The 22,223-nt window shown below is 42.8% G+C and overlaps 1 protein-coding gene across 4 annotated transcripts in view; it reads right to left on the minus strand.

The window, feature by feature from the left end:
* The window catches only part of IGF1R (insulin like growth factor 1 receptor), a 174,556-nt gene that overhangs the window by 121,495 nt on the left and 30,838 nt on the right, over positions 1-22,223 (minus strand). The window lies entirely within an intron of this gene.

Genomic DNA, 22,223 nt, shown 5'->3' on the forward strand with positions numbered 1-22,223 from the left:
AGAAAGTGGCTCAGCACACGTTTTTCTAGGCAGTGAAAGACATGTGAGAGAGAGGCCACCGAGGGTGGGTGGCAGGAGACAATAGACAGACACCTCGTGAACTGGCACATCCCATCACGTGGATGACATGCACTGACTCCAAAGGTCTCCCTCAGTGACACATGAATCACTGGCAGCCCTTGGACATCTCTAAAAGGTATGGAATTCTGTCCCCACGTGACAGGCCTTCAACACCATCCTACCTTTGCAGCAGAGACCCACCAAGCACCCAGGAGAACTCAACTACACTTTGTGGGTCTCCAGAGTTTCCCATTTCTCTCTCCTGTCACACATCAGATGCTCCCTGAGCCATTCCACTAAAATGCTTCACTAATAAAGAGATGGATTTTTTTTTACTATTATTATTGCTGAAAATTATGCCTGGTTGGTTAAATGATAATACAAAACATGTGACTTTGTTAACAGAACACTCAGCACTCAAAAAGGCCCCAAACACCCACAAAACACATCCCACCACTGCAAGCCTGGGATACAGCAGGAACTGGTTTCCATCTCTGCTTGCCAAACTTATTGCACCTGGGATAGAACATAAAACCTGGCTTAAAGTGCCTCAGTTGCCCCAAGGACCCCTGCAGCACCTTCACACTTGTGTCACTACAAGTGTTTGCAGGGCTGCACAGTGTTCTGCATCAGGAAACTTGATCCAGGTTAAAAATACGGTTTATTTTTTGGGACCAAGTTATTTTTAACCCAGATGGAGTTCTCTGCTTCCAGTCCCTGCTCGAGTCCATGAACAATTGCACCAGCACAGAGGTTGGTACAGGGCAAGGAAGCATTTCAGGCAGCCATGCTACTGAGAGGGAAAATAAAAATAAAATTTAAAAAAAAAAAAGGCACAGTTGTGCTTGGGATTGGTGACTGGCATCTTCAAGATATCTTTCCTTTAATACCTATGAAATATCAACTTCACAGCCATTGCAGGAACCCTCAAACGGTTCTTAGATGCCAGATCCTACTGGGGAGTCTCAGGTGTTCTACCAACCCTCCACCCCTCTGAACATCCACCCCTTTTCCATCATCATTAAAAACTGGGGCTCCACTTAAGATGAGATCCCTAGAATTCCAACTGGGACCCAAGGGGGAGGAAAAACCCAAACAGAAAGCTCCAAAAAAAAAAAAATCAAACACAAACAGAAAAACCCACCCACTCACCAAGACTTATTTCTGACTCCACAGGTTTTCATTTCCCCACCACCTGAAGGTTTTCCTCACAGTGGTAACAGCTGAAGGATTTTCGGTGTGTCAGCCTGACTCTGCACAACAGATGGGAAATCCATCCCAGCTCGTGTCCTCCTGCCCAGCGACGGGGAGGAAAATCAGCTTCAACAGGGAGGTAACAATGCAAGTCTGGCCTTCACTTCATACCAAAGTCAGCAGTCACAGGCCCAAAGTATTTCCAGTTCTGTTTCAAACCTCCACCAGTGGGGAAATACATCAGCAAGAACCTAAATCAGCCCCAAGTGCCACCAATCAGGCTTTTTCACACAGATTGTTTTGTTTTACAGGAAACAAGTGCCACCTTTTTGCAGGTGCTGATGTGGCCCACACAAGGAAGGTGTTTTTCCCTTCTTCATTTGATACTTATAAGATTAGGTCATGGCTCTCCAAACAGAGACACAACAACGACACGTCTTGACTCTTACAAACTCAAACCTTACTTTTTGAATATTTCTGATCTCCTGCCTCACTGCACTGCTGCTTACAGAGGAGATTTGAGTGGAGCAAAGAGGTTTGCAATTTTCACTATTTCAGCACGTTGTAGCTAAAGATAATGCCCAGATGAAGTTTTCTTACTTCCAACACAATCCCAGAAATCCATACTCACGTAGGTGTGGTCACAAACAGCAGCTGAACTCACGCAGCTGCTGGAGCACCATTCCCTGTGATTACACTGCAACCCAGCACAAAAATTAAGGAATTTATCCTGTGGTGGGTGTGGCAAAGTTGAAAAAAATAATAATGGGGGTGTTTTTTATAAATTTTTTAAATAAAATTGCTCCCAACGACAAAGGCGTGCATTTCAAAGTTCGAGAAATTTTAAAGGCAACGATGCGCAGATGAATTAGAAAAAAATTAATGTAGATTGGAGTTGAAGCAACAAAAGACTCTTTTAGCTCAGTAAATGCTTTTATGGTTACTTCAAAAAATTGCCAGTTTAAGTATGACTAATTTGTAAAATATTTAATTGTCTGAAAAAATGCATTGGTTTTGTGCAAATCTGAAATCCAAATAATTCACACATCCACTTAAATGCATATAACCATGGCTAGGTTTTTTCTTTTTACTTGCTTGATTTGCAGTGGCTTTTTTAAATTAAAAAAAACCAAACTTCACAGATACAACATCAAGCATTTCAGGGTTTTCAGATCAGGCAACATGCAAAGGTAATCTCTTGCAAGATCCTCACATAAAGGCACACTCCAACTTTAAATCGTTGGGTGTTATGTGGTGTGGATGATAGTTTTGCATTAAAAAAAAAAAGTATCTTGTCTCAGAGCATCATCCTGCAGCACAGAGCTCAAATACTTAATAGAAAGACTGTCTGATCTAAATAATGTTGATTAAGTGCTTTTTATTTCCAAACATCCCAACATGCTTTGCTGACAGTGTCACTGTTCTCACTCACTTCTGGGGAGCGACACGGCAGCTGCTCCCAAAGTGATTAATAGTGTCTCACACTTAAGTCCTCAAAGCCACGATGACAATATCAAATTGAAAGGCAAGGAAAACACCAAATAGCTGTGTACTCTCAACTACTGACACAGCTTGGAGAATGCTAAGGAAAAAGTACCTTCCCTAAGTGCTGATCCAAGCAGGGAAGATCCCCACCGAATGCTCAAAAAAACACTATTTGGAACACAACAATGCCTCCAGTATTAAACTGCAGCACGGGTAATTAAAAATAGAATCCCAATTTCAATCAGTCAAGTTCTTCCCAAGATTTAAGCTTTCTTTGAAGTTCTCCCTTCCAGGACTGAGTAGTCCTGACCTTCCTTTGTGCACCAGCCCAGGGCAGCCTGCGGGACGACAACACAAATGTGCCCACAGTGCACCTAAAATGGGACTTAAAACACAAAAACTTTGTAGTTCAGCACGCTGGAACTTACAAGCTTTGGAATGCTTTGCATATTTTTCAAGGTTTACTATTTTTGGCAGGAAAATGAGGGGAATTTAATAGTCTTATATAGGGTTCTGTGAGTATTGCCTAAAGAAGTTTGCAGCCTTCACCTCGGCGGTGCATGGAAATGGTGACGCTACCCTACCTGAATTAGAGGAAGGAGGAACAACTAAAATAGTAAAATAATTTCTTCCTCATGATCTGGAGTTTTCCTTTCATGTAAACCTCATCCAAAAAGCGAAACAAGCCAAACGTAATGAATAAATTCACAGAACTGTGCCAGCAACTCTCGAATTGGCCCAGTTTTACTACAACTTGACTGCTTTCAACAACCAGCCACCTCCAACCCCTCTTTTTTTCCCTTGGGCATTTCCAGGAGAGTCTTCTATGTAAAATAAGGACATGGAAGATTACTAAATAAACTTTTGCAGGTCACAGTTTAATACTGTCGAGCCCTAGACTTTGGCAGAGCAGCCAGGCTGGATGAAGAGCTTAGTCCATGTGTGTCAGCCAAGAAGGAAACACCAAGCTACAACCCAGGGACAGCAAACCCGACTCCTCATCCACAAGCCACAGTGAACAGAACTGTTTGCCATCTCTGAGCTACAAAAAAATCCCATTGTTCCTCTCCTTGCTTGGGTTCACTTGACAGAAGTGCACTGATAGAAATGTTGCCGGCTGAGCTCCTCTGCGGCTCAGCTTCCGTCAGCTTTCCCTGTGCTAAACTAAAGGATGATGCTCAGACAGTGGATTATGAGCCACACAAAAGCCATGTGCTTCCCAGCCCTACGTCCAGACAGAGCAGAGCCAAATCCCAGGAAAAACAGCCTTAGTAAACAAGCATCCTGAATCACAACGAGGGTCCTGGAAAACATGTTTGTTCCTCTAAACACAACCTGACTGAGTCAATGCTGCTCAGTCAATGCACTTCACAGAGATGACTCCCCAGAGGGTTTCTTTGAAAGACTTGAGCTTCCTTAGAATTAAAGTTTACTGCATTTTTCTTCGAGTTGCAACAAATTAAACGCTTACTTATCCACCCACACTTCAGTAAATCCCCAATTCCAGCAGGTGAATAAAAGAGCAAGAAACAAACCCATGGCACCTTCTCGTCATCCGTGGGCTGTAGTTACACATAAAACAGATGCACAAAAGAGGCTTTTTAGTTCAAAAATCCACAGGTGTAGCAAATTCATGGAGGGAACTCCCACTGAGCATCATGTCCTTGGCATTGGCACTAAGCTGGGAAGGCACAACCTTCTCCCTGGATTACCAGCCCAGCAGCACCTGATCCTCCTTCGCTGGTCCCATCTTAGGCACGTGAATCTGATCAGGCCATTTAAGTATTTTCTATCTCATTTTCTGTCTCATTTTCCCCTACATGAGCATAACTTGTCTCCTGTCCCTCCATCAGCATTATCCCACAGCCAAAGCTCCTCGGGTTGGGGATGTTCTCCCAGATGTGCAGATCTAAACCTCCCTCATTTCAGGTGACTTGACCTTTACCTTTTCAAGCCGTGCCTTATTTCCTGAGAAAGGATCCTACAGGAAGAACTTTGGTAACATTCACTTTCAAAAATGTACATAAACCTCTGTCTTTCCAACATTCTCCCACCACAACATTCAAATTTCTGTGTTTGCTACCCACAAACCAGTTATTCCTGAGGGAAATTGTTCCATTTAAAACAAACAATCTCCTCTCTATAAAATTTCTGCTTGCTAAAGGCTTATTTTATTACAGGAAAACCTTTCCAATTTCTTCAATGCCCCAAAGAACAGTCCTGCTCCTAGAAATCTCAGAACATTCCTAGATACCAGGTGACTTGAGTATTTAGACACCTCAGTGTTGTTTCACTTCTTGAAAATGAAAATAAATATGCACCAAAACCAAAACATGATATATTCCTGAGTGATACCTGCACCAAACTAATCTGTCACATTTGTCATTTCATGTCCAATGATGCTTTTTTTTGTGCTGTCTGGAGTGGCCTCAGGAGAGGCCAGATCAGGCAGCAAGGCAGGGCTGTGCCAGGGCTGACGTGTTTATCAAACAACAAAACCAAGTCAGTCCTGCTTTCTGCAGGCTGCCCACTAACTACTGCTTACAGACACACTTTAAGAACAGCACTGACCTATTTTCCTAGGCCAAATATACATTATTCCTTCATAACTGAACTTGGCTGCATAAACATACTAAAAGGAGGCAAACGGTTTTTACACCGCTGTAAACAAAAGTGAAAAAAAACATTTCAATCACAAATTCAAAAAAGAGGGTTCATTTACCTGGGATTTTAGGCTGTCACAGCAGATGTTACTTTTTAAATGCCTATTTCCCCTCCCCGGGAGGAGAGGCAGTGTCAGGATGCACACACACTGCAGGTTTCTTAGCAAATATCAGCGCAGCAGTTCATGTTCCCAAAGACATACCTGCACCAGCATTTTAGCAGATAATGGATTTCACCTTCCCATTCACCTTGACTACACAATTCCAGACTCACAGTGCTTGCAAACCTTTTCTGCCTTACTAGGCTGGGCTTGGAGATGAGAAAAGAGCCCGGAATTTGTCTTGGTGTTAATGCAGATACAAGTAAAAAGGTCATTTCCTAACAGAGCCGGATCACGAACAAATTATTTGTAAGATACTTTACTTGTTTGCAGTCTTTTAGAAGAGCTGGAGTTTGATTCACACAGTGCTTCATTCCAGCTGCTAACAGGTAACATTGGCCTCTCTTGTTGAGATGCATTTTAAAAAACTCTTTAATAAAAAAATCAGGCTTTCCAGAGTCAATATAGTTGGTTCACATCAGGTACCTCTCCACCAGGAGTGACAGAGCAATATCAACTGATATGATAAAGATTAAGGTAATCAGAGTATTATCTAAAAAGATTATTTCTGTTCCCTTAAAAAAAGCCCTTAATGCATTTTGTTCTTGCCTTTGATATATGATACATAAAACAGGGAGTTAAAAAATAACAGGTATTCCTTTCCTTCCTCTACAACACCTCAGCTCTTTAAGCAGCACGCTGGAAGAACAATCTCTACGTTGTCCTGTTGGATATTTATCCTCTGGTGATGAACTGAAATCTCTTTTGCTTAATGTGCTTTACATGTGCTTCCTAAACAACTCCAGCATTCCCACCCAAACAGATTTCTTTTCCAGAAGCTGAAGAATGTAATATATAGTCCTGTACATCACTGGTCTAGGGAAGGACAAGAAAATAGGGTTATGTAGTAATAAAAAACACATTTAACAACAAAATTTACAAGCGAGATGCTCGTCATTTTTTTATGTTGTATTAAAAAGGTACCTGCAACCACTCACAAACATTAATTATCCTCCTTATGGGGCAGATGGGACACTGCAACTTAAGTGACTGTCCCATAAAGCAAGGAGAGAGATCTAAACCGAGCCCAGTCTAACACCTTAAAATGCAAAACCGTTTTCCAGAGCTGCCCATGAGCAGAGCTGTGGCACAGGCACACACAGACACAGGGCACCAACCAGAGGACAGGTACAGTCCTTCAAAATTCAGACACTGAGAACAAGCTCAGATTGATCGAAATATTGTGATATAACTAAAGGTTTAAAAATACTGAAATAGAGAACAAAATATCAGTTTGGGGATTATTTAAAGTATTCTAAGAAGAAAGCAATAGTAACAAATTACCTTACTTCTCTCACCAGGGACAGTCACTACAATTTCAACCCTGTATACAGAAAACATTCAGCTGACATGTTTCCCGTCATTATCAACAGTGTTTAGCACATAAATTAACAGAGACACAAAGTGTCTGCAAACATTTAATTTTAAACTGTTTGGAACACAGTAAATTATTCAATAATTTTTCCCTTTACCCACAGGAAAAGGAGAATACAGAACATAAGGAGCACTGCTCAGCATCTTTCTAAAACTAATACATTTAATACACATCAAATGTGCTGGGAGAAAGGGCTTCGTCTGGCAGAAAAGTATCTTTAAAGAACAAACAAACAACTAAACCCAAAATAAACAACCCAATAAAAAAATACAGCAAAGCAAGGCAAGACATTCATCATTTGTCTGTTGATATTTTAATGATAGCAATGATCTAATGATCGAGCTTTTAAAAGATACAACTAAGATAAAACTAAGTTATTCTTTGAAGAAAGACATGTGAGGCTTCTCTCCCAAGCTTCAAAATCAGCCACTCCAGCTTTCCACGCTTTTGTTTGAGATGCTAAAAGCAGGCAGCTTTATTTCCCCCCTTCTGAAATCCAAACTTTCCAAATGAGGCATGACAAAACAAGCTGGAGTCCCGAGTTAACTTCCACGGCAAGCTCCAGGCATGCCGGGGAATCTGGTGTGCCAGAGCTGTTCTCAACAACATTGTTATCAGAGAAAGCGCTGACATCCAGCATTTAATCTCCCATCAAAACTGGAGTCTGCATTCCCTCTCACCAGAACCTCCAGAGCTCATTTGCAGCACAGACTGATCCATGCTTTAACAAGACATATTAGAAAGTAATTAAATTTATTTTCTGGTTGATTTTTGGACTCGAATAAAACATGTCCCTGGGCTATAACCAGCAAGAGATTCTTCACTTACAATTAAATTACTGGTTACTTTTCTGCACTCCTTGTTGGGGTTAAATAAAAAAAAAAAAAAAGAAAAAAACAACCAACAAAGTGCCTGGGGTTCCACAAGGCCTTTCCCCTGCCATAAAACAATCAAAGCTCCATGGCCATTTTCCCACCCAAACAATAAAAGCAATAAACACTATTCAGACATTCCCAAAACTCATGGATTAACAAAAGAGGATGAAGGGCGTGGGGGGTAAAATGAGGTCTGACAACAACAAACCCTGGGGAACACACGGGACTGGGGAGATCCCACAAACCCAACTACAGCCACGTGACCCAGGAGGGGGGAGACTCTCCCGAGCCCCCAAAATCCAAGGGGGATTCACACACAGGGAGAGACTGAAGAGACTGACTTTTTAAACACAGATTTGGGAGCAGCAGCACGAGCCAGACCCAGCTCAGGTGTTGTTCAGGTCCATGTGGGAGGTGGAAAGAAAGGAGATCACTCCCTGCTGGGACACACGTTCAGCATCTTTCCCTCCTCCCTCTGCTTCCAGGGCAGATCACCAAGATCCAGAGGCTGGTTTAGGAACTTCTGCCACGAAACACAGTGAAATCCCTATGTTTGCCCACCTCTGGCTCCAACAGGGACAGAATGGAACCCAGTTCCACATTTAAGCCGGGGAGTTTTTCCAGCTACCTGCAGAAATAGCTGCAATAATCAAAGGCTCTCTGACTTCCAGGCTTATCCAAGAAAAAAAAAAAAAGGCAATGGAAAGGCCCAATGAAACTGCTGTCAAAGCCAACTGGAAGATTAATTATAAGGTGCCTGCTTAAATAAATAAATCCAGTGTAATTGTAGAATCTAGGAATTACTACTATGGATTATAAAAGCCACTTCTGGTTGGCCTGCTCTAAACCAACCCATTTAAAAACCATTCAGATATATGAATGGCACAAAAACCCGGGTATAAACAGCCATGTCAAGTGCATTGTCTGTCTTCAAGTAAATTATATTAATGAACCAAAATTGTTTGGTTGTTTTTCACACCATGAGACAATGTTTACACTTGGCAAAATCCTCTGGCCTAGATTTTCAAACAGGGCTACTGGTTTCAGGCACCTTCCATTTGAGCTGTCAGACCACCCATCAGACAGCCCTGGAACAGAACACTTCTTAGGAGAAATCAAATCAATCAGTCAATCAGTACCTCACTGACAAACCCAAATCTCATCTTTCTTTTGTTTTCTTCACAGGAAATGTTGACAGTGCACGTAAATCGTTAAAATGAGAATCCAAATATTACGTTACAACACGACCCCACTGCTTCATGGAAAAAACCCCACACTTATGACACAAGGAGTAGGAAACAAGATTTAAAAAAATCAGTGGCAAGGCTGCAGGACAGTTCTGTCAGTGACAGAAAGTTGATACATACACAAAAATCCTTCCAGTAAATTGGAGGATGCCTCTTATTTTATCAATATTGTCCTAGGATGGGGCATGATGCATTCAGAGCAAAATACTCAGCATTAATTTAGAAGCCCTGGTTTGCAAACCTGTTTTGGCAGAATGTCCAGAGGGTAAGAACATGACAGGAACAAGAGATGCTTCCTTGATCAAAGTTCCCTTGGTGGGGACGGGCCTCTCAAACCCATCTCAGTCTGGGCTTTACCTTCAGCTGCTGAGAGCTGCGCCACTGTGACTCGAGATACCAAACACTTTGTCCCCTCCAGGCACAGCCTGAAGTGGCAGGAGTAAAGGCTGTAAGAAATCAAACAGCCCTCTATGTTCCATGCCATAAAACAGACCATCTGGCCCAAAACAGTTTTCTCTACAATGACTATTTTCTTACCTAGTCCCATGCAATAGGTAGTGAGAAAACTGACTGAAACATGTCAATAGAGGCCTTCCAAAGGAAATGCACACGGAAAAGACCCTCAGGAATACTTTCCTCACCTGGAGACAAGACTGCTACAGATATAAGAGTCATTCAAGTGCAGATAATGATTTATCTGGAAGTCATTTTGAGAAGCAATTCCCTCATATAATTAAGGCAGCTTGGCTCAGGGAGCACTGAGGCAAAGTCAAACAAACAAGTTTGTAATCACAGTCTAACTTGTACCCATGGCTGTGTTCAGAAGAGAAGGGCTTGCTAAACCAGAGTGCCTGGTCCCTGTTTAACTGGTTCATCACTTGCCCCTGGCTGTCCCATTAGCTCTCGCATCTGCAGCAGCACAAACACTGTGTTTTTATTATTTCTGCTAATCTTATTTTCCATGTATTACACACAACACTCAGTCTTTATTACTGCAGCATGTAGGTAGGTTAAACCACACCTGCTTCACAAGAATGGAAAAAAATTACCAGCACAACAAAGCACTTAACAAGAAAATTAAAAAAGAGTGGAATACCTCCTTCACCTAATTTTACTCAAGAACACAGTACTGTAATCACACCTGTAGACTCTTCCTCTGTTGGTATTACAGTCACTACACTTCAACAGCCATATCCTAGAAAGTTCCTGCTTCCAGAATGTCTTTCCAACAGCACCATGACAAAATCTACCTTCTGTACCCTCAACTCCAGGTCTGTCTCCAGATACCTCAAATGCTTCATGGCAATGGCCCAAGAGATCACCTCCCACTGCTGGGACTGCAGCTTCCCACTGCAGCAGCATGTCACTGCACAGTCACTGGGAACCAAAAAAAAACCCCAAAATAAAGTTGAAAGCATAGAAAGCAGAACCTTCATGTAAACTGACTTAAAGAAAGCAAAATGACCAAAGACCTCGCAGCTTCCAAACTAATGTACAAACATATTCCTTTGACTCCAGCTCCCTCACAATTAATTTTTCATCCACAAGACACACCCACTCACCCACACAAACCAAAACAAGCCCAACACAAACCCTATAAATTTAATCAGGGAAGGAAGAGCGAGCAGGAGATGTTTATTTCTATTTTTAAATACTTGGGAGGTGCCTCAGTGCTCCCTGCCTAGATAGGTAACTAAGTAGGTGCTCCAGAACTATGAGATCCAGTGCACGATCTGGCACGAGCAGGCACATCCAAACAGCAAAACATCAGAGCAGCTCACAAGGTGATTAGGAGAGCTATTAAGAAAGGCTTTTGAAATAATTGTTTCCTCTAAGCCAGGACAGACACTAACTTGGGGTGTTGTTCCAGAGAAGAGAAAAAAATACATATACATATATGTCTGTAGTCAAACACACCAAAATGCTCTAAGCAGCACTATGGTTTATAAAGACAAGACAGTCTCCTCCTTGTTCCCACAGCTCGCTTCTGCCTCAAGCAAAGTTGGTTGCCACTCTGGTTGCTCTCTCCCTCACCCAAATGGTTTGCATAGCAGATATGCTGAACAATCAAGTTTGAACCAGGCCCTAATCCTGCTGACTTTTCTCGCAGAACTGCTGGAAAGGAATTCCTCCTGGCAGCTGCAGTGCCTCTGCTCATTAGTTTACCAAGCAGCAGCAGAATGGACTGGACAGGCACATCATTTCTGTGCTGCTGCTGCTGCAGAGAACAGCAATAAGGGCCAGGCAGGCAAAGGGAAGGTTCCCAGATTCCCAAATCCATGCTGGAAGGGGAGAACAGCAAAGGCAGAGGCCTGGAAAGGAAGACAGAACCAGGCAAGTTACTGCCACACTTGCTGCTGTTGCTGGGAACACAAGCTGGGAGGAAACTCCTTTCCTTTACTGTAAGATTTGGGGGTGGGGATGTGTCCTTTTAGGGGTTCTTTAACTCCTGCTTTAGGGCACTGTGTTCAACCAGGCACAGCACAGTTATTTGCACCAATTCCAGTGTCTCCTGGATACTGGAAGAATGAGCAGGATAACATTGCAAAATAGCTGTCCACTTGCTCATGATGTTCCTTGTCCAGACAGCACCCTCACATGCAGGTCAGATCATGCAGCCCCTCAGCACACCCACAAAAGCAAATGGATTTGCCTCTTGCTCTGCAATGTCATTGAAGTAACCCCACCACAGCACACTCACTGTAAACAAGGGCTGTCTCCTGGAGGATCCACAGGGAGCTCTGCACCATTTATGGAGATGGGTGAGCCCCGTGTTGGGGAAGGTGTTTCCTCCTCCTCCCTCATCCCAGGCCAGCTACCATTCCAATAAATATTTAGTGAGGAGACAAGAAGAGCGAGAAAGCTTCACAGCTTGAGGTTTTCAGGTACTACTACATGCATGATGTTGAATTTATAACCTGAAAGCACATGGACACTGTATCCAAAATCCAGAGCATGAACAGCACAGGACAGGTACACACGGATCCCAGTATGATTAAAACAGTGCCATGATTAAAACATAAATGCCAATTCACAGAGCAAAATGTTCCTTTTAGAGGCAAGAAGCTGAGGCTGGGACCTGTTATCACCACAGCCTTCAATGGCCTGCCCTGTTACCAGGCACTGCCAAGCTGAAAGATTTCCACTGCATCCCCCACTCCAAAAACGCCCTCTCAACACCTCTACTTCACTTTTCTCCTTAAAAGATCATCTGCCAGGTGCAGACAATTCTAACCATTCAAAGAAGCACCCTAAGGGCAGAAAAGAGTAATTTTTTTGCCTGGGAAGACTATGATTTTTTTCATCTGTAAGATAAATTCCAATTACTTATATTCTCCTGTAAACCACTTGATATCCTAAAGCAGCCCTTGAATTTAAAATCTCTCTACAGCTGGTTTGCTGGAAGCGGTATTTGTTTTCCCTGCCACCACTCTCTTCATCTCCTGGTGCAAGGTATTACTGATTATTTTAATTTCTTTTCTCCAGAAGAGAAACGGATGCACACAGACAAACAACTGCAGCGAGTGGAAGAGGAAGAAGGCTTCATCTCTGAATTAAGGATTTGCATACTGGTTTTATCTGTTAACACCCACTGCAGTACTTTATCCCAGACTCTCAGATCACAAAAGACAGAGCAGACAGTGACTCACTGCAATTTGGGTTCTGCATGTAGTGCTTCACGTGGACCAGTCAGTTCTGATTCTGCCAAACACCCTTCACCAGGCACTTGGAAAGAGAACCATCTCCCCTAACAGAGAGCCCCTATTCATGTGCTGCCTTCACGAGGAAAGCTCCAGAGATGGAAGGGAATTCAGTCAATGTTTCCCCTTTGTGCTGTAATGATTTAAGATTCAATTAATACGACATGGGGAGGCACTAATTCCGAAACACCTGCCTTGGTGATAACCGGATTAAAACCTCCAAACTCGCTGCTCTCCCACCAGCCACAGGCTGCCAAGTGACAGCAGTTGTCAATGTCGACCAACTGGAGGCCGGGTTTTCCACTAAATCCTAGAGCACTCCTTAAAGAGGATTCCCCACAAAACAGGAAGGGAAGGAAAAAAAAAATTATAAAACCACCCCAGTTGACAGCTCTGAATTAGTTTAGCCAGAAGTCACAGCTCCTCCCCTGCACGCTTTAAAGGCTGGAGACTGGGAAGGCTCCTATCAGATCCTTCCGAATCCCTCGAAGGGAAGAGATAAAGCCAAATAGAGGCACCCTGGGAGACAGAGCTACTCCCTCACTAATCAGTGTACTCCGGGCTCTGGAGATAATGGCTCGAAGGAAGATTTGGGGGCAAAAGCCTGGCAGGGTGAGGAAGAAGACTGGAGCAGCTGGTCTCATTGGGAGAAGAGCCAACAGGTTTGGGGTTTAGTTTGGGGTTTTTTCCCCTTCTTGTTCCCCCCGAAACAGGGGTTCCTTTGGATTAGTTTGAGCAGCATGAAATAAAGTGCCTCAGAATTAAGACTTGTCTGAAATCTAGAGAGAACCCTTGAGGCCGGTATGCCAGCCCAGTAATTAACAAACTGAAACACTTTCCTACCTTTTTAAGGCCACAGAAACAATTTCTACCACAAAACAAGGAGCTGCTTTCCCCCCCCCAGCCCTTTGCACCCCTTCATCACCCTCACACATCGTGACCGATTGGAACCACACTTAAAAGCTCGATCCGAGTGCTCAGTGATACATAACTTCCATTTTAGTGAAACAATCCATCTGCTCCATGTGACTCAGAGCCTGCTTTAAGAATGCAATACTGTTTAGGCCAACGGTTGCACCGCACAAAGTGTTTTGTTCACATGCATTCCTTTGGGATGACAGAGCCTATCCAGGGCCGTAACGGTTGGGGCCTGTGGTTTTTTTCCCTCATCCGCTGAATGCTGCAGTGACTAAGCTGACAAAAATTCCTAGCCAATTATAAACCCACTTAAAGAGACAGGCAACCCCCCTGCAACCTCCTCTTGCCATCCTATACGGGAAGTTTCTATACATAGAAAAACATCTCCTTCTCCCAAGGCCCGCATTGATATAAAAGACTCACTCCGCGCGCTCAACACTTCAAACGTGCTTCCTAAATGGCATCATTTCCCAAAACTATAACCTTTAATCATCCATCTACATCCCTCACACATCAACCGGGGGGAAAAAACCCAATTTAAGACAAACAGACCCCATAATTGAGTAAAAAGTTAGAGAAGCCATTACTGGGGGGACGATGAGTGCGCTGGGAAGAGATGAGTCTGGACAGCTTTGGAGCAGTGTTTATGAAGGAGGGGACAGTGAAGAGCCTATTAACCCAGGGTGTTGCAACCAGGAAGAAACACATCAGGAGGGTCACAGCTGAACATTAACTTGCAACCACGAGAACTTTTGAGTTGCCTTCTGAATCCCTCTGAATGTGCAAATCAGCCACCAAATTCCAAAAAACCCAGCCTTTCCAAGCGGGATCCTCAAGTCCTGGGCTGAGTTCATTCTGGCCTGTCAAGGGCTACAGAGACACACTTAACAATGAGCTGGGGCACAGAGAACTGTGCTTTGGGCAGGTAACCACACGCTCACTGTGCCCAGCAAGAAACAGTAAACAAAAAAAAAATTGAGAGGATGGTTTCCAGCTTTAAAAAGCACCTCAGACCCTCCCCATTTCATGGTGGGCAAACTCCTTGCTAACTCATTTTTAGCGCTGGGCTGGGAGCACATGCACATTCCATTCCAAACACTGCAAACTGCACCGGGGAGGGGGAGGAAGAGACAGTCACAACTGAACCAGGCTGAGTTCACCTCAGAAGGAAAAGGCAATTCAACAGCCTGTATTAACATATTATTATCCCAGCATCTTTTTATCAGAAGTTAATTCTCAGAGCCATAAACAGACTTGAGAAGGAAATCCCACTATTAGTGGGAAGGAAGGCTAAACAAAGGCTGTTTCATGACTGTTAAAGACCGAAAAACTTGTTTGCCACCTAAAAATAATTTGTCAAAATGCTTAAGGACAATTCATTCCTACATTCATGTGTGGTTGGGGAAGGAAAAACAGGAAAAAATGGTTCTTCCCATTCAAAATTTTTAGAGAATGTGACTCCTATCCAGGATTGAACCTAAGTTTTACCCTTCCTTCCTAGGAAAAGTCAGCTGGCAAGTTCAGTGGCTTGGCTCACACGCCCACCTCCAAACCTCCTTCAGCCTATTTCAGCCAAATTCAACTGCAGGTCAGTCATCACAAGAGATTATTTCTATACATTCCATGGAAATGGACAGCTGGGTGGAGGACAGATCATTTTAGGGCCCCCACCAGGATAAAAAACACTGCAGCTCAGGTTCACCCCTCGTTTGACATCCACACAAGCATCACCTGTCAAAACAGAAATCCCCAGGAAAACCAGCAAGCCACTCCAAGCCGGACTCTTTGCATGGATAAGAGCCACAGGGAACTGCAGGAAACACTAAGCCAGGCTGAGTTTGCCTTGTCCCTGCGACATTTGCAAGAGCACAGCAAAAACACAGCTTTCTCCTGGTTTTACACTTGACATTTCCCTGACATTTTCCCTATAACACTGCTAGCTATTCCCAGCTCCCAGCTGTTTTGCAAATTCATCATAAAATTAAAGCCTTACATTAGATCCAATTAACTATCCAATACAATTGTCTATTCTATTATCAAACATTTGTCTAATATGTATCAATGGGACCTGGAAATCCACGTTAAGCATGTTAATCAAAGCTTTGGTTCAAGTTTAGATGTGTGTTTAATTGCATGGATTAAACGTGGCTCTGCTGCACAGGAAGGTAAACCCAAAAATTCTGTAAAGAAGGCATCACCCTCACCCTGCTCTGGGATGAAAGCAAGTTGCCAAGAACAGCAAAGTATCGCAGAAGTAAAACCAAAAATGTTCTGTTTCCAACTCCAGCCAGCACCAGATTATTATATCTCTGAACCATCACTAAGACAAAGTACTCTGCAAGTACCTTCAGGATGTTACTGAGATTTTAAAGCTTTTTTTTTCAACTTTGAAATAAATAAACAACATCTTAGAAATCCTCACTGAGTCACACACATCAGCTCCTCTCCCCCTCTGCTCCACAACCTCAGGCCCCTTAGGCTATGGAGTCATTCCCTTCTCCCATGAGCCTCCCTCCAATGTGAGGTTAGAGCAGGACTTCTTTCCAAGCACTATACGTTGGAAGGTTGTCATGCACACAGTGAGATATCTGGGGATGCTTTTGGATCTTCCTGTGGGAAGGACTGGCACTCTTTTACTTCCCCACCCTTTACCACCCAGCATCAGGGAAACTGAACTGAGGAATTAACACACATGCAACCCAGAAAACCAGGGAATTCCCATTTCCTATCAGTGACCTCCAATTATATTTCTGCAGTTTTTCTTCTGATGGTGAAGTGGTTTCTTGGCAAGAGACAATTCAAGCACATCCATCAGAATGGTCTCTATGTAAAACAGAGTTTATATTACTCAGAGTAACTGGGCATACTCATTTAACCACCCCATCACTTACAAGGAATGGTAGTGCCACCAAAATCATGGCAACATTTACTGTATCATTCCACAACACATGGATTACCCCTTCCCATCATCAGAGATGACAATAAAAGAAATAAATTTCTGCAATAGCAGGGAATGTGGTTGCACATCACTTGGTGATCAGAAACACCTCTGGACTGACAAAGACAAAGCAAGTCAAAGAAAGCATAAAATACAATGTCTTCTTAAGAGGAAAGTGTGTGTTTACCTGGGAGTAGGAAAGACACAAGGAATTTTCAAAATCCTTGAAAAACACTTCAAACTTTTTGTAATTCTTTATTCCAAAACATGGGGAAAACTTCTAATTTTTTTTAAAGTATTTTTAAAAGTTTCTTAGTCAGGTGTTTTTCTTTTCCAAGCATGTAGCAAAGTGTCAGCAGTGGACCAAGTTCACTGCATCGTGTCTCAATACTGGAAAGTAAAACTCCCAAACTTAAAGACCTCTCAAAACAAACAGTCCTCTACGAACCTTTATGCCAAAAGAAACCAGGAAGCCAAGATGAGTATTCAACATTAGCACTTAGTTTCCAGTGACTAGTGCAGGCTGCAAGATTCAAGACATCCTTCCCAGGTTATGGCATTTCACAACAGAACAAAGAAAAATGGCAAGTATACATTTGTTTAATTTTAGCCCTTTTCTCAGAATATAAACCACTGCTACGGTAATTAACTGCAGATTGGCCTAAACTGCTCTGTGGCCATTCCAGCTTACTAATTAAATACGCTCTCACAGCCATAATAAAAATTCTGGGAAACCTCTGGCTGGAGAGCAGACTTCTCAGGAGGGGAGCGAAAGTCAGCAAAAAACTTCATTCAGAAGGAAAACACTAACAAATTTTTTTTAACGTGCTCCAGATTTTTCTAACTCAGTGACACCAACTGTGCCTTTTACAATTATTATTTTTTTTATCTGTTTATTCTTTTCAGGAGATGTTTATTTGCTGGAGAGTTTGCATACCAACCAAACACAACCAACAAACAACCTGTCCATTTCAAAATAAGGTCAGGTTTTTATGCTGCTTTTTTTTTTTAAACAAACAAAGGTAGGATTGGTGTTACATAGATCAACTTCACATTACACCACATCTAATTTGCTTATGAAAGAGTAAAACTTAAAGCATGTTGTGATATACACAATATCTACTATATTTCAGAGTTTAAGGAAAAAAAACAAACAGAAAGTTTAAAGGAAGCAGCAAACAGAAAAAAAAAAGCATGCAAATGTAACTTTAAGCAAAATAAGAGTAATTTGATTCAGCATCTCTGGGTCCCAACTTCTTCCCCTCTCCTCATGTTCACGTATGTTCAGTATTTCTAAAGGACAAGGGAATACAGTGAATACTTCTCAGAGAGCAGTAAGCAAGAAAGAGAGCAGGGGAGGAAAAAAAAGTCCAGCACATGGTTTTCCCCACTACTCTGCTGAATGAACAGGGAGCAGATTCCCAGCTGGCACACACTGCGAGCACTGCACAAGTCAATGGAGCCATGTCAACCGATACCACTCAACTGCATTATCCGCTGAGCTCCGTGTAAACAAACAGGAGCAGATCCCGAATATTTGTGAGAATACATCATGTTACTGTCTCCATATGTTTAAACATTTTAGTAGAAGGCACATATGGACCACTCTTCCCACTCACTGTCATTCCCTCCCTCCCGCTCCTCACACACCGGGTATCTTTTCGGGCCATTGTCAAACCAATTCAGAAAGGAATAGGGATACATTTTCATTAAAAACACTTTGTGCTCAGCTGCCATCTGCTTCTTTATCAGCCTCCAAATCCTCACATGCCTTTTCCATGGTCCTCAGTTTCACACATTGGGAAGCTGAAGTTTTCTCCTGTTGTTCTGGAAGCAGGGTCTACGTGAGCTATTGTTTCTCGTGTCACATTCGTATGTTCTGAACCAAATGCTTGCAGCCCTAATCCATGTTCTCTCTACAAGGCCAATTTACACTTCCTTTTTTTATGCCAGTGGCAAATCTAATCTTAAAGCTCCCTCATGCACTTCAGATGCTCACCATCACTGCTTTTAGGGGAAGCATGGCTATTCCACCCTCCTTGGGGAACAGGGGAGCTATAATTTGCTCTCTCACAAGGGCAGAACCCAGACTGTGCTCTCATTGCCTCACACAGAAGCAGCAGCTGAGCTCAGTATCCCCCTTCCTCACAGATATTAACAGTGTGTCCCCCCAGAACCAGATCCCTCATCTTTCTTTTCTCTGAGCACTAAAGGAAGTGTTTCAGCTAATACTCAACAGAGAGCATCTCTAACTTAATTATTTGTCCACTGTCCCCCCAGTTCAGGTGAAGTTTAAAAGACACAACAAAAAAACCCCCACCTGAACACCGTATATCACATATACAGCTAACTGCTGGTTTTGCTATTACTTTCCCAAATAAGGAGTTTACCCAGTTCATTTCTTATGGCCCCAGCAATCCCAAAAGTGTTTTAGGAAGCGTTAGCTGGACTTGCTTGAAAAAGAGCACAAGGGTTATGGTGGACAAGGGATCTCAAACTTCCAGGCAGGCTTTCAAGGGTATAATTTACAGTTGGTGTCTGCAGGCTTGGAAAGGCCTAGTGACCAAGGGAACAGACCTCAAAACTTAGTCATCAGCAAGAGGAATATAGAAAACAACCCAAGTTTTCTTTACAGCAGACCACTGGACAGGCAAAGTGAATGTGTCATCAGACACAAGGCTTGCAAGGGGTACAGTTTTTCTGGTTCTCACACCAATCCCTGAGCAAGGTGCAGGCAGCTTCCAGAAGCCTTTCCAGCAGTCACAACTGCCAGAAAAAAAAAAAAACACAGAAGGTCATAATCTTATTTGTATGTCTGGACGCTCAGTTTTTGTCTTTTCAGTCTCCACCTGTGCCCCAAAGCACAACTCCTGCTGCAAACAAACAACTTCAGTCCTCTCCTTTTATCTTGAAGGGTTCTTCTACGTGGACCTGCAGCTCCAGGGAGGTACAGCTGGTATTTGATACACCAAAATAAAAGTAGGTGCAAGTCAGGGAGATGAGAGCGTGCCAAGCCCAACACAACGTGCTGCAGCTCCAAAGAGAGCAAACTAGTATTGCTGCTGCCTTGGGGCACTCCAAGGTAAAGGAATGTACACTACACAGAAACCAGGGCAACCAAACTGGCAGCAAAGCCGCTGACGCTTTATGCTCAACCTTAAATATAAAAAACAAATTGAAGTTACAGTTGCTTTGTGGCTCGCTCTTCTATACAAATGTCCATGGATTGTTTTAAGTCAAACACAGCATATCCTTCCCTCCCTCCTCCCTCCACATTGTTCCTGCACGAGTTATATTGAAGGAAGCACAAGCTTCTTCCTTTGTTTGTGAGCGAGAAAAAGAAGGAAAAAAACAACTTCCACTCAACGGCAAAATGAAACAGAAGCCAGGCTACTTAAAGTACCGAGTGTTCCCACACAACATTTACCCACCAGCTTCAGATCTTTCAGTGTAAAACCTAAACAAGGACAAGAGAGATTTAATACACACTCCTCCACAGAGCCAGAGCAAAGGAAAATAAAAAGGCATGGAGGAACCCTGAGTGACAGACAACATTTTCAGCTTAACATGACTGTGACGCACGAGGAGAATGTCAGGGTTAAATTAGATACTACACTAGAAAAATATTCCCTGGAAAATAACAGAGGTGTCATATCTCTACTGGTAGGAAAATGCAGACTGAAACACTCAGGAAGTGACAAGTCCTTGCTTCTATTCTTTTTCGTGTCTTGGGTGATTTTGTACTGCAAGAGTCCTCTCCAGATCAGGAGTTCAGTGCCAAAGCACCCAAGCAATCTAACAGGAGAGACAAAAAGCTTCCTTTGGAGCAACTGCACATTTATACCTCCCTTCTCCTTCAGAACAGGAGTACTTGGGGGTTGTTTTCTTTTTTAGATGAATGGCTGGCAAATTTAAAGTCCTCTTCCTCCAAGTCAATGGCTTATCACAACAAATTAAAATAGGTCCAAATTTTCCCACTCCTTTTATTGATTAGAACTTGATCATTTCTTTATAGGCTCTGCACCCTAAGATACTCTAAACCTGATGGTTTTTTCCACAGTGTAATGCTCGTAACAAGCCTTTCAAGGCTCGTTTCCAATACTTGCTTTCTTCTTCACAATCTCCCACGAAAGAAGATGAAAGCATATAGGGGGAAAAAAAACGTTATCTACACTCTTGCCTTCAAAGTCTTGCTATCACAGTCTAACTATGACCTCATTTTATTTAAACAGATTTCTTCTCATGTGCATTTGGGATCCAAATTATTTTAACATTCCCCTAGAAGCCAAAAGGGGTTTTTTGCACATTACTTCCGTCTACTCCAAACAGCCAGAGCACACAACAGAAAGCAAGTTAAGTCATTGTATCTCATTAAATACGCTCTGGTTACATCCATTCAAACCACTGAAGGCAACGAGGTTGCACAGGAATCACCTTGGTCACCCTCTGTAGACAACAGTTAGTCTGTTAATGAAGACATAAATTTGGCCTGAGGAAGCCTAACGTTTCACAACAACACTCCCCTCACCCTGGACAAAGCACAAAGTCTCCCAGTAACAAGCTGAGGGGGTTTTCTTGCCTTTGTTTAAAAAACGAACTTTATTTCCTGTAAGTATTGATAAAAGCACATACTCCAAATGCCTTTTTTCAGAGGTATTTTTGGCATGTGTTGACTGAAACTGCCCTACAAGCTGCTTTAATTGCAGCTTCTAATTGAACACGAGGAGGGTTTCACAAGCAACTGATGAGCCACTTTAGAAAAATCAACATCCCCAAATGAAGGTAATGTGAATTATACTGGTCCCGTTTTCTCTCACACTGTGGTGTTTCCTGTCACTATGGCAGCTTTGGTCAAGATGCCATGTGGAATTTAGGCACAGTGACGACTGCTTGTAATTAAGCCCTACTGCTACTGCAGGGCTCAGCTTTCCTAAAGTTCCAGGATGAACTCAAAAAGCCTGCCATGGAATCATGTTATCTGAGTAAACTATGTGCTTGTTTACTCTATTTTTAAAAAGCGAGAAGAGATCAGGTTTTGTTTTTGCTAATACTTTGCTATCAGAAAGGCAAGTACAAAACAGGCAGGGATGATTTCGCCAGGAGCCACGATATCCACTGACTCTCTGACTCTGCAGACTGTACTCCACAAACTGATGCCAGTAAACAAGTTCTTATGTACAGAATTACCATTACAGGGATTTCAGAGGGTGCATCCAAGGGAAGCAAAGAACAGACTGAGAAAGTACAGTCAACAGCTTCATTACAGCAATGGCTCTGACACATATGGAACGTCCCTCCAGCAAGGAGCTGATGGCACTCGATGGCCACCTCCTGCCAAAGTCCTCAAGGGAGCTAAAACTGGTCCAGCTTTGCTATAATGGCTTTAGTTCTATACTTACACTTTTCATCTTTTCCACAGGGAATTAATTCAGGGAGTTTGTTGGGTTTGGGGTTTACAGTGGTTGATTTGTTTTGTTTTGCTTTTTAAATCAAGTTAGATGAGCCTTTACTGGTTGGGGAGGAATCTATTTGTGTGGTAACTGGGCAACTCGTGTTAACTGTACACAACTAGAGCAAAAGTTTCAGTTGCTAAAGAGCTTAAAATA

The sequence above is a fragment of the Neopelma chrysocephalum genome, unplaced genomic scaffold (assembly GCF_003984885.1).
Source record: "Neopelma chrysocephalum unplaced genomic scaffold, ASM398488v2 Primary Assembly neopelma1_75, whole genome shotgun sequence".
In the NCBI taxonomy this organism is placed as follows: Eukaryota; Metazoa; Chordata; class Aves; order Passeriformes; family Pipridae; genus Neopelma; species Neopelma chrysocephalum.